The following is a 12,520-nucleotide window of genomic DNA, read 5'->3' on the forward strand; positions in this document are numbered from 1 at the left end:
AGAATTATGTCCCTTTCCTCCCAGCCATCTCTCCCAGCCACTTCTCCCAGCCACCTCTCCCAGCCACCTCTCCCAGCCACTTCTCCCAGCCACCTCTCCCAGCCACCTCACCTTTCATATATATCCAGCGTGAGGCTGTGTAATACGAACGAGAAGATCAATTGCTTTTCTTGTACTAAGGTCAAATGATATTGTGTTTCATAAGCGATTTATTAACTATTTAAAAAACAGGAGAATGATATACCAGGAAAAGGATTTAACTGGATAATGGAATAACTGGGAAAACATGATAGACGCCGAACTGAAAAGCAATAACGAGAATGTTTTTATCAATCATTTCACAAACTTAATTCGTTCTTTGTATTAGTGAATGACATTTCTGATGACATCGATTTGTACAAATTGATTTAATCGGATGACACGAATTTTTTTGTCCAAAATAATGCATGTGAATTGCTGAAAAGTTAGGAAATGACAGTGATGTGTATAGCTCAGAAGCTAATTACCAGTGTTCAAGCTTATTAGGTACAATATACTAAGTTTTCAAGGCAGATCTTGCTATCGTCCCTTTTATGAGAACCTTTGTCTTACCTTAGACACGGAATGTTAGATTTAGTAATGCTAATTAAACTGACATTAGGTTAAAATCGGATTGGTAGGATTAATCTATTTTATATTACTCCAACTGTGATCACGATTAGATGAAAATGCTAAGTAATATTTCTTGCAAGTTTTAAAAATTTGTATATAATGATGTCCAGAGATACACATGTTAATGCACGAGGGAATGTTTTTTGAAAAATATTTCTCGGGTCAGATGGGCCTGCTTGACCGACTCGCTCTGAAAAACACAACTGAACCACCAGAGTGAAAACAGCAGATTACGTCAGAGAGGATACAGGGCTTAATGGCCGACATGCAACCCTGTCCCCAGGCTCTTACTAACACAGATATATTCTTCATCTATTTGAACTACTTTCAGGACACTCAGTGAGGAACCCGTCTTAATAAAAATATACCCCATAACTGAGGCCAACAATAGAACATATAAACCAAGGAATGGGTGGGATTTGAACCCATTGTGATTTGAACCCATGGGTTCAAATCCCATCCGTTCCGTCGTTTGTTTGCAAGTGTTATTACGATTTCGTAAGTAACAGATCGTACAGTATGTTCAAAAATTCGTACTTTCATGGTGAAATCTTTCACCACCTTCGTCACTAACTGCCCCACAGTTCGCTGGAGGTACCAGGCAGAAATAACAATTGTTGGTATGGCCTCTTGGCTCCCACCAAGAGGACATACCGTCATTTTTGAAACTGATGGGCTGAACTCATCGATTCCCTGCGAAGGAACTAATTACCTCATTCTTCTAAAGATTCCCAAATGTTGTACATGTGTCTCATTCTTCAACTTGTCGAGTTTTTTTAAACCACTACATCACACTTGGCATAAACAATCACGTACTATTAAAAATAACACTCGTAGCAGATCTTACAAGACTACTAGACAGCGAACTTGAGCGTATAAACTGGTTCCAGTAGACCAGTGGGTGTTTCAACACATAATCCTCATCATTTAACATAATAATTTTCCTTGTTTCCTGGCGCATGTAAAATCACCCAGCAGTAAACATAACCAACAGAAAAGTCAAACAGGTTGAATAAATCACTACGCCACTAGACCTGGAAAGGAAAAAATAAAGGATAGATCACATATACCCCTACATCACTAGAAAAGAAAAAAAAATCAATTCCAGTGAATCACCACGACCATCACTAGACATGAGGAAAAAATGATAAACCGACTAAATTTTGATAATGAAGAGTAATATCATCTAGGAGGGTAATTCGTGAACCAAAATATAACAGTATCACAAGGGACGATCAAAATATACGATAAATTAAAGAAATTATAGTAAAAAATATTGACATAAAACCAGATTAATTTGCCTGACTGTTGTGGGTTCATTTAAACTATTGTGGGACCTTATTAAATATTGTGGGACTCTTTTAACTATCGTGGGACCTTATTAAATATTGTGGAACCCTTTTTATCTTTAAGTTAACCCTTTTTACATATTGTGGAATCCTTGTATCTATTGTGAAACAATTTAACCTATTGTGGGACCCTTATATTTATCCTTACATCATCATACAAAAATGCACAATCGAACTGGAGAAGAAATTTCATGGTGCGGAAATTGCACTTAAAAACTTTTTTTCCTTTTGTATCAAAATAAATAAAAAAAAGTATTAGATGTAAAGCCGCTGATATGAGGATATTATTGTTGCAGTTTTGTAATAACATTCGTCCCTCTTTTCCGATTCCAGAGTTTGTTTAGATAGTGGGCTCTTTCTGCTTTGTTCCCTACAGCTCTTTTCTTGTGTCCTCTTACCTAAGCAGCATTAACTGACAGCTGTTTGTCTCCTTAACTGACAGCCCCTGTCTCCTCATCTGCCAACCCTTGTCTCTCACCCAGCATCTCCTATTACATCACCTAACATTCTCTGTTTTGTCACCCAGTAGTCCAGTTCCCTCATCCAGCACCCCCTATTGCATCACCTAGTATTTCCTGTTCCATCACCCAGTAGTCAGTTCCCTCACCCAGCCTCTATTACATCACCTAATATTCTCTGTTTCATCACTCAGTAGCCCTGCTCCCTCATCCAGCATCCCTTATCCTCACAGTAAGCAAGGCTTTGTCTTCCACAGCCTTCGCTGAAGGAGAAGAAGTTAAAGGAAGCCAAGCTGCACAGTGCCGGCAGCACCAAGACTACAGTCACCACCCCACCTGACACGCATACTGAACCCAAGAAGAAAGAGGAGAGTAAATGAGAGAACGTGGAGGTGAAGAAATGGTAGGTAAACACCTTACTGTCAGTACTGGCACCAGTGGTGTTAGTACTGGGACTAGGGGTGTTTGCAGTGGCACCAGTGTGTCCGTAGTGGAACCAGTGGTATCAGTATTGGCATTAATGTTGTCCGTAGTGAAACACTTGTGTCCGTAGTAGCCTACAGAGTCCACTTTCTTTCATATTTTTTTTAATGTTCCAACTGAAAGCAGTTGCCTGATGGACCACTGATGTTGACAACGTATTTCTCTCAGATTGTCAAAAATGGATTTTTTTATTGATAATGTTAATAGGTCGCCCAGATATTTTGGATTCATACTAATTTACCGAACTTCTTAAGTTATTTTGTGTGTTTATAACTGGTTTGGTCTTAGTGTTTCATTATGGAATATTGTCTGCTTTATATCGGTAATTTCTCTGTGTAAGTTTTATTTATTGTGGCATATATATGTTTTTTTTCTATCAGTTCAGTAACCTTGTTTTCTACTTTGATAATTTTCTATGTTTTACCTCTTTTTTTTAGGCTTTCTTAGTAGTCACATATCTCGTTTAGGCTTCGCAGGCTTTCGCTTTCAGATTGTCCAAGCCTATTGTTATTTCTATCAGGCTCTATTAAATGTTGATTCAACGCAAAAAAAAATATCGAGTTGTTAGCAGTTCTCTGGTATGTATCTGTTGTTCCTCCTATTTCCGTGAAGTTATTTCCCGTAGAAATCAGTTGTCTAACATCCTTCCATATACATTTTGAAAAATGAAGTCTCCAAATAGGACAAAAAATGTAGAGGATTTTCAAGATTTTATAGTTAATTACTACTACTACTACTACTACTACTACTACTACTACTACTACTACTACTACTAATAATAATAATAATAATAATAATAATAATAATAATAATAATAATAATAATAATATTATTATTATTATTATTATTATTATTATTATTATTATTATTATTATTATTATTATTATTATTATTTATTATATTGGGAAACGCTTAACCCGACAAGGTTGTACAGCATCTGGGGGTTATGAGACTATCATGAGCTACATCCGCACTTTGATCTAGAGAAAGGGAGAATAGGTTGGCTTCCTTGCATGAAGAGCTCCCCACCGTTATCCAGAAACCTCCCTGGTAGAGTATGTAATTGCAGACCGTCCTCACTTGTGCAGCCAATTACTCTTCCGTTCTCAACCTTGGCTTCTATAACTATAATTACCTGGTTTTTACACAAATAACCGGCACATAGGTGACTAATTAACAGTCTGAGTTGGACCATTAATTGTGTATTGTTCCGGTCACAGTATTGTGCCTTTTTTTTCCTTACCTGGGTTTTGATCATTTTATTCCAAGGACTTCCACCACATCATTTCATGATCTTATAAGTCGTCTGTAAATAAATCCTTCACACTGAGAACTACTCTTCCCTGCAGCTTGTTCACTCTCTTACGTATAGGCAAATTATTTTGGGATCCAGCCTTCACAGTTCAATAAACCTCCAGTGTAGCTGTCATTCAAGGCAGCCTTTATTGAAACGAACTTTTGCTGTCACTTTTGTTTTTTAGGCATTTTCTCTTTACAAAATATACAAGAAGATACTTTACTTTAGAGTCTTTGAGCTGATGATTTTGTTGGAGAAAATCAGTACTTTTCTAAGTCGTGCTGGGGTGCTTGGCTAAAGTATTCTTGCACCATCCTATGTGGCTCCATTCCTTTAAATGGTGATAGGTGCAAGCACTCCTTATTTCATCCAGTGAAGGTGACAGTTTTTGGGTCTTCGGGATGTAGTTTGACTGCAGTTTGGTATGAATTATATTGTTTTCATCTCCTACCCGTTGTCTTTCCATTTTTTTTTTTTTTGTCTGTGCTTCAAGTCTTTGTTAATGTACGTATATTAATTTACCTTTTATTTAATATGAAAGTTAAATAACAGTAGAAGAGATGCTAAGTAAACCAGTTTTATGTTACTCATTTCGAAACTGAAATAAGAATATAAATAACAATAAAAATATCAAACAAATAACAAACGGTGGCCACATAAGTTACAGACTGCATTTTTACAAATAATTAGAATTGTAGTTTGCTCAAGAATAAACTCAATGAAGATTTTAATTCGTGTTGATCTTCACAGGTTCTTCTATCACCCAACCAACAATGTTTTTTTTTTTGTGTGTGTGTTGCAGCTGTTGGTGAGGTTCTTCGTGCCTGGAGCAGCCTGGTAGGAGCAGGAGGAGGCTGAACATTTTTTTATATCAGAGAGAGAAGCCGCCCCTGCTGGAGTCCCACTCGCACAAAGGCCAACAGAGGCTCGGTAGGGGGCGGCTTCCTGCCACTTCGAAGTTCACTGCTGACTGGCTTTCTAGAGGGCGTCGCCACTGTCAGGCCGCTAAGGTGCTCTGTTCTCCCATGGCTCGTAGATACAGAGTTTAAAGCTGATCAGGGAAGGTGGACACGAAGTTTCCTGCTGCCACAGGACTTGCAGACACGAAGTTTTCTGCTGCTCAGGTCTAAGGAAACGGTATTCACAGCTCTTCTAGAGTTCGTGGTTATAGGGTTCACAGCTCTTCACCTCTTGAGAATGAGTTAAAAAATACTCCCTCATGCCTCGTGGACAAATAGTGCACAGAACACCTGGGATCATGGACATGGAGTTCATAGTTTTCCTGTGGCTGAGACTAGCGTCGTCCTCCTGCTCAAATTCTGAAGAGGAAGACGCCCGCTATTCACATAACTAAGATTTGTGGAGATTAGTGCATTATGAAAAACAAACTGTACTCGTTATGTTATAGAGGAATTTATTACTAACCCGAACACTTGTAGGTCACGTTTGCTCCCTATAGGAGCTAGGGCATATTAGTAGGGCATCCTCCCAGGATTTGGGTATCTTTTTAAAACTTTTAATTCCATCCTTTTTCCATTAATCAAAACACGCGCGCAAGCATTACCACCTCTGCTTTGTACATAGCAGCATGAAGCATTTTCAAGCCAATTTATGCTGTAGCGTCCTGGCGCGAGACAACTAATGCCTTTTACGTCTCCTAGTTCATTAGACCAAATCGAGGGTCAGGCAACCCTTGATTACTAGGATCAGGGATTAAACAACCCTGAACCACTAAGGTGAAGCAACCCTAGATTACTTGGGTCAGGGGTCAAGCAGCCTCGACCACTAGGAACAAAGATCATTCACCTCTAGGCTGTGTAGATTAAGGTCAGAAAGTCACTCTTTCCTGGGTCATCAAATGACGAAGTCGCTAAACCTTTGGCTGTATAGTGTGTCATTCGGTGATATGAGAGAGCAATTTTCTCAAGAGATATCTCTTTCTCACGCAGTCAAGAAGTAACTCTCTCATCCTCCTAGGACGAATGATTTCCTTCTCTCTGCTAAAGAATGTGACTTTCTTTTTCAGCCAACGAAAGTGACTTTCTCATTCGGCCAGAAAGAATGACTTTCCAATCAACGAAGGAAAGTGATTTTCTCATTCAGCCAAGGAAAGTGACTTTTTCATTCATCCAGGAAGAGTGATATCTCTCACTCGGAAAAGGACAGGGCTCCTCTCGGTAGTATCGTTTAGGTCCTTATTGAGATAAGACTTGATGCACAAATTCAATGTTTCATTATGGTTTAGCATTGCTCAAAACCCCGCAACGACGCCGCTCTAGGAAAGTAATAACGAAAACTAAATAAAATTCGACTCCTGTCGAGACGATACCTTATATTTACTGACACTCAAATGGTGCCTCTTGGAGTTATCTTACGTAGTCAGGTATGTACCTGGCTCCGTGCGTATCCGGTGGGCAATTGAATATAGGCTATATTTTGCAGTTTTTTCCAAAGACTTCGGAGGGGATTTTTCCCGACAAGACCCCTGCAAGGGACCAGTTTGAATAGCATCTCAGAGGGTTTCAATATATTTTCTTCATAGAAAATATTTTAATCATATCTGACTGTAAGATAGAAAGCAACGTAATTTTCTATTGTGGGTTGAAAGGTGCAATACCCATCAAATAACGATATTATATTCTATATTATTACATTCATATGGGAGTGCTAAACTCGTAGGGGGATCATATAGCGCCTATGGAATGGAAGGCAATCAGATTTGATCCAAGGAAAGGGAGGGTAGCTCCAGTTCCTGAGATCACAATCCCTTCACAGGGATCAAGAGATTAGGCAAATGCTAAAAAACGAAATATTTTAATTAAACATTTTCTCTACTTCTAACAGTTTTTAATATATTTACAAAGATTTTTTTTTTCGTTTCATATGTTTTATGTTGAGAAATGTCATAGGAAGACATATGGTGTACATAGGTAAATGAGAAGCAGGGTAAGTACATTACTTACACCCCTCTGTTGATGACCCTCATCCCTACAGATTACATTACTGTTCAAACCGTGAAGCTCAGGGCTGTGGTGGTCTGTAAGTGTCCCTCACTCCCATCCCTTGGAAGGAGAGTATCTTACAACGTGCGCCCAGTAAACAAAAAAAATGAAGGAAAACGAGAGCAAAAAATAAAAGTAATGCGCACTGGTTTATAATAGAAACAAAGTAATATGAATCAATTACATTAGATGATAAGAATATTGTCTTTTCTGCTGGATAACTGAGGCTCTCGTCTGCAGCTTACTGAAGAAAGTCTCAATGGTAGACTGAAATGTACAGTACTTTTCTTATCTTCTATTATATTATTTTCGTCCAAAAATAAGAGAAATTTAACCACTGCGAAGAACACCTTTGTAACGATTAGTACCGTTTTCTGAAGTATACCCGAAGGTCATCACAAAGAACCTTGATACTAGCTGTTTGTAGGCAAAGTTTGCACAGCGTTACTAATAGAGTATTGACAGACGGCATCGCTTCTAGGCTGCTTCTCATGCAAACCTTAAGACGGCCTAATACTATCATATAAAATGCTGTATATTGCCTTTTGTTGCCATGCATATTATTAAGAGCCTCTCTTGGTGGCAAAGCTTGAATATTTTCTTTTTATATTACCATACATAAAGAGCATTGTTGTCTTTTTGTTGGAAGGAAAGTGCCGACAAAAATGGGTGATACCAAAACAATTGTCGCTTTTTCACCCGTTGCTGTCTCTTTCTGGCTAAGAAATTCTTTGTTTCTAAGGCCTACTTTTACTGGGAAAAAATTTCCCTCTTTCCTACATACTCTAACTTGAGCCTCACTATCCTCGTAAAAACTCTTCACTGCTTTCAGTAACCTACCTCCTACACCATACACTTGCAACATCTGCCACATTGCCCCCCTATCCACCCTGTCATACGCCTTTTCCAAATCCATAAATGCCACAAAGACCTCTTTAGCCTTATCTAAATACTGTTCACTTATATGTTTCACTGTAAACACCTGGTCCACACACCCCCTACCTTTCCTAAAGCCTCCTTGTTCATCTGCTATCCTATTCTCCGTCTTACTCTTAATTCTTTCAATTATAACTCTACCATACACTTTACCAGGTACACTCAACAGACTTATCCCCCTATAATTTTTGCACTCTCTTTTATCCCCTTTGCCTTTATACAAAGGAACTATGCATGCTCTCTGCCAATCCCTAGGTACCTTACCCTCTTCCATACATTTATTAAATAATTGCACCAACCACTCCAAAACTATATCCCCACCTGCTTTTAACATTTCTATCTTTATCCCATCAATCCCGGCTGCCTATTATATATATAAAATATATATATATATATATGTATATATATATATATATATATATATATATATATATATATATATATATATATATATATATATATATATATATATATATATATATACATATTATATTTATATATATATATATATATATATATATATATATATATATATATATATATGTATATATATATATATGTCGTGCCGAATATGTAAAACTGGTCAATTAGCAAGAACTCATTTAAAATTAAGTTCTTTCTGATCGACACCATGCCTAACCCTTCTAGGGTAGGGTAGGTGCCTGAGCCCGAGCCTTTAGCTCATAAGACTGTCATTCCCATTAGCCTCCTTGTGGCGGGGATGGCAGACCAGAGAGGCCTAGCTTGTGGCTAGGCCTGGGGACAGTTGGTCCCAAAGATGAGGAGGTACTTGTGCCTCCTCCCATGGGAGACTTAGGTCTCAGACACTCCCTAAAGAGGGAGCCAAGGCCGGGCCACCACTTGGAAAAGGCCCGGGCCGGGAGAATACCGGCTAATCTTTAATAATAATAATAATAAGTTCTTTCTAAAAATTTCTCTTATACGTTATATATTTTTTTCATTAGTGTTAATGTAAAATTTTATAATTTTGCACCAAAAGAATCTTAGAAAACTTACCTAACCTTATTATAACAAGCGCAATTTATTTTAGCCTAATCGTACTAAATATATTTTTAAAACGTTTACAGTAATTTAATACTAAACAAACACAATGGAATAAAAAAATTTCCGTTAAGTTTAGAATGATTTTGGCGAAATTACTGCATACACAAATTTTTGCTTGTCCTATATGGCAAGATGAGCGTTGCTATTTAAGCCAAGATCGCAAGTTCTGCCTATTCGGCACGACATATATATATATATATATATATATATATATATATATATATATATATATATATATATATATATATATATATATATATATATATATATATATACATATATATATATATGTGTTCTCTGACGATGAAAAGCCGCAGCACTCAACACTGACGTAGTTACAAGTGGTCACTAGTAGACACTAGTAGTTACTAGTGCTAGTTACTGATAGTAGTTACTAGAAGAGGATGTTCACTAGTGTTTTGTGCCGTCGTTTTTAAAGTCTATGCCTCGAATGTCATTCAATGTGTATGAGACTGTCCAGAACAGGTTACCTGGGTCCTTATCTATCCTTTACTCCTCCAGCTGTGAGTAACATCTGGGTTTTTACTCCTCTAGCTGGGAGTAGTGTCTGGGTTCTTGCTCCTCAAACTCAGTAAAATCTAGGTTCTTAACTATCCCATGACCCACTTAACTATTCTCAGTTACTTGATCATTTAACTTTATTATTCATGATCCGACCAAACTGAAGAGTACATGAGATGTGGAGCAACAATACTGCTTTTGTCTAACCAATTTTCAAAGTATTAACAGATTTTCGAAATACAATATATATGCACAACAACCACAGGGAGAAGGGGGAGAATCGAGGCTCTCTAGGCCTTTCGCATTCGAAACTGCAGTCGCGTCTTCAGGAACAATGCAATGAAAGACAAAGGAATGGGAATTTCAGTAGTTTAGGTGCATATATATATATATATATATATATATATATATATATATATATATATATATATATATATATATATATATATATATATATATATATATATATATGTATATATATATTATATATATGTTTTTAAACTACGAGAGTTCCTTTTTAAGGGGCATTAAAAATTTATAGTGTTGTTGTTGAATTAGCAAGTCAGTATATTCCTTTACAAATAATACCTGTATTAGAATATTTTTGAAAAGGAAGACTCCGAAATCCCTTTTACTTCATTTCTCTTCATGGTCGTCGGGTTCTGGATAAGTGAAGGTGATGTTCAATAAGTTTAGAAATTTACAAACAAGCTTAGGGTGTGCCAAATCACTTCATCTTAAAGGGAAAAAAAACATATCGAAAAGTATTAGATTTTTAAAGCATTTTTATTAAGCATACGGATTTATATTTTGTAATTATATAACACTCTCGTATTATTTTGTTCTGAGGTGAACTCCGGAGCTAGAGGACAACAGTGACAATTTTTCAACAAAGGCCTGTAGCTATTTTTAATAAATTTGGTAGTTTTTTACTGAAGTGACTGATTTTGATTTCTTCTGAAATTAGATATTTATTTTTTTACCTCTTTAGAGCCAAACTGGAGTTACAGAACACTGAACTAAATTTTCAAAGTATTTTTGTACAATTACCAATAAATTTGAACTCTTATCAATCGAGGTGATGGCGACAATCGCATGCTGTGTTTGAGGGTCATGTTTATATACGTGTAAAAAAAAATAAAATGTGAATATTAAATTGTGCCTTGAAATGTTACGTCATATTCTTCTGCATAAAGGTATTCTCTCTAGAAACACACAACCTCATACTAGGGCACCTAGTCGACAGATCATATTTTCCATCGTCTGTTGTTGTAAGGTCACTACCCGTCAGGATACATTTAATCAGTTTGAATACGAACTGCGGCTCTCCTAGTTTACGTAGAGAAGCTTAACGTATACATTCGAAAGACATGCATGAGAAAGACGTATGTATATGAAACATACATGGGTATAGTAAAAGGTACACAAGTATGAAAAGATAATTGAGTTTGAAGAATTATAATTTTGGCAGGTGGGAAAGATTAATTATCTTGCGAAAATATCTTACGAAGACTTCTTATTGTAGAGTAGTCTTTCACACCTGCCAAAAGAAACATACACATGTAAGAGAAATGCATTTATGTGACAGTTTAACAATTTTAAAAGGTAAGTAACTTGTAAATTATTTCGTGACTCCCCAATACCATTCTCAAGGAACAGTTGTCTGATAAGAGTTTCTTGAGAATGTGAGGTGGTATAATTGCTTATTAAGATGTAACTTGCTTCTTGTGATCGTATTGCAATAAGATACATATTTATGAAAAAGAGACGTGTGTTAATTAGATACACATGTACGAATTTTAAGGCACGTATGTTAAGACGTGTGTGAAAAATATATGAGAGTAAACGAACGTTCTAATCAGACACATATGAATAAAAACACGTGTTAAGTCACAGACGTGTGTGAAAAATATATGAGAGTAAACGAACGTTGTAATAAGACACATATATGAATAAAAACACATGTTAAGTCACCATTCACACACATTTTATATAAATGTATCCGTACGCATTCGGATACAATTATATGAACAAGACACCCGTTAATAAGTCATGCGTATGAAACAGCCACATGTGTTAAGCCCCATGTGTATGAAATAATCAAACGGAGCTCAAATAAAGAACGACTAACAGACCTGAGGTTGTACCTTAGCGGACAGAGACCTGACAATACCACAAGGATGGCTCATATGGTAGACTAATCTAGATGCTACACAACCTTTGGTTACTTTCTGCTGTATCTCACAGGAGGGCCACCTACCCCCCTCCAACTAGCTCTCTGCTCAGTAATATAAAGCAGTGTTTGTACAAAGACATATTTCTCAATAAATGTCTTCCCAAAACCAAATGTTTTTTTTTTCTTGTCCTCTGCCGTGGTCATGTAAATGAAGACACATTAGAGGTTATGGCTGATTAGTTGGTTAATGGGGGTTTAAAGCCTGTCGACTACATTAGGGTAATTAAGGAAACACGTAGACTTTTACAACCAGACAAGTAAACTTTAATCCCTAAAATAGAGACTAAACTCTTAGTATGTATGTAACTTTCGGTTTTTGACACTGAAGAATTAGACACATGTACAACACCCGGGTAACGTTATTTGAAGATTCCTCAACCAGTGACTTTCTTAACTCAGTGCAGAGATTATAAACGAAGACACTAAAAGATGTAACAGTTCCTCAGTCATGCAGAACTATAGGCAGAACACACTGGAAGGTGAAGCAATCAGTCCCTCAGATTAGGAGCCGGTGTTTAATA

This window comes from Cherax quadricarinatus, chromosome 45 (assembly GCF_038502225.1).
Source record: "Cherax quadricarinatus isolate ZL_2023a chromosome 45, ASM3850222v1, whole genome shotgun sequence".
Classification (NCBI taxonomy): Eukaryota; Metazoa; Arthropoda; class Malacostraca; order Decapoda; family Parastacidae; genus Cherax; species Cherax quadricarinatus.